We start from the raw sequence: 1454 nt of genomic DNA, 5'->3' as shown, positions 1-1454 counted from the left end.
GAGCGGCGAGGCAGCCCCGCGCATGTGATCCCGATCAGCTGACCGGGGTCAGGAGGCTGCCCTGCTTTATTAGGAGATGGAAAACAATAAAATGAAAGAAAATAGAGTTCGTATCAATATTTTGCTGCCTGCCATGCCGGGCTGCTGAGAGCTGTCACTGAAACCCACGTTTCAGCTTGTCCTTGTACACCAGCAGTCTGTGCCTTCCTCTGTGTTTATTTTGCTGCAGAGAATGACAAAATATTGTGCAGTACAGCCTCCAATTGGGTGTTACAGCAAAGGGAAACATTAAGAACATGACAGTGAGATGTGCTGAAACAGGATTAATTTGGGCTAAGTGGGTAATTCGAAGCGCTGCTGCCTGCTGAGCAGTGGCACTGTGGTGTGTGGGTCTGAGAGGAGCAGGGCCGCAGCCGGGACGTGGGGACACATCCCGGCCCTGGGACCACATCCCTGCTTTGGGACAACATCCCAGCCTTGGGGCCAGCGAGCAGAGCTAGGCCACAACAGTCCCCAAACACGCAGTCTTCGTCCTCACGAGGCTGGGGCCTGGCAATGTCGGCCATGGTGGGCGCTCGCTGACCGAGGTTTTCCTCTTGGGGCAGAAGGGTTTGAACCGCAGGAAGTGAACAAAAAGGGTTTTGCCACTCGCTGAAGTGATGGGTTTGGCTGCTCCTAAAGGTGCGCTGGGTGGATGCTGGGCTGAGTCTCTCAGTGTTCAGGCTTTTATTGTTTGTACATCGGATGTTTGTGTGTGCATACACGTGTGTTTATGTGTGTACAAATCACCCTCCACCATTCAGCAGTTAAATCCAGAAAAGCATTTTATATTTCATCTTTTAATTACAGCAAGTGAGCTTCCAAAGCATCGGCACTGTCAGCTTTCACTGCATTCCTACCGAAGATGGTGACAAAGTGATCCTGCGCTACCTTTTGCCTTAAAGCAGTTTTTCTTGAATTAAGACCTAACAAAGTGAGCGCAGAAGGCTGCCTCTCACATGGGTTTTCCCATCCCATCTCCCAGTGCCCACACCAGTGCCTCGTTACGGCGTACATCCGAGCGAAACCTCGTTACAGGCATTTTAAAAGGGTGAAGTGACAGCGAGCTGAAATAAAAATGACACTGCCATAAATACCCCTAACGATGGCAGCAGCCTTTGTCTGTGTGCTGTGCTCAGAGGGGTCCCCACGACCCCATCCCCGGCGCTGCCCTCGGGGTGCGGTGCGGGGCCGGGAGATGCGGGGCACGGAGCCCCCGCCACGGCCCATAAACAGCGGTGGTGTTAACGAGGAGCAAAGGGGCACGGAGGGAGAGGGACCTACGTGCGAGAGGCAGCGCTTTCCGCCCTAACCCTTCCATGTGCTCGCTGATTTGCCCGCAGCCCGCAAACTCTTTTCCTGTCCCGACCGCGGAGTTCAAAGCGGGAGAGGACCGAGCGAGGCGCTTCCCCGCG

This window comes from Meleagris gallopavo, chromosome 1, assembly GCF_000146605.3.
Source record: "Meleagris gallopavo isolate NT-WF06-2002-E0010 breed Aviagen turkey brand Nicholas breeding stock chromosome 1, Turkey_5.1, whole genome shotgun sequence".
Lineage (NCBI taxonomy): Eukaryota > Metazoa > Chordata > Aves > Galliformes > Phasianidae > Meleagris > Meleagris gallopavo.
Note: the sequence above shows the minus strand (reverse complement) of the source record.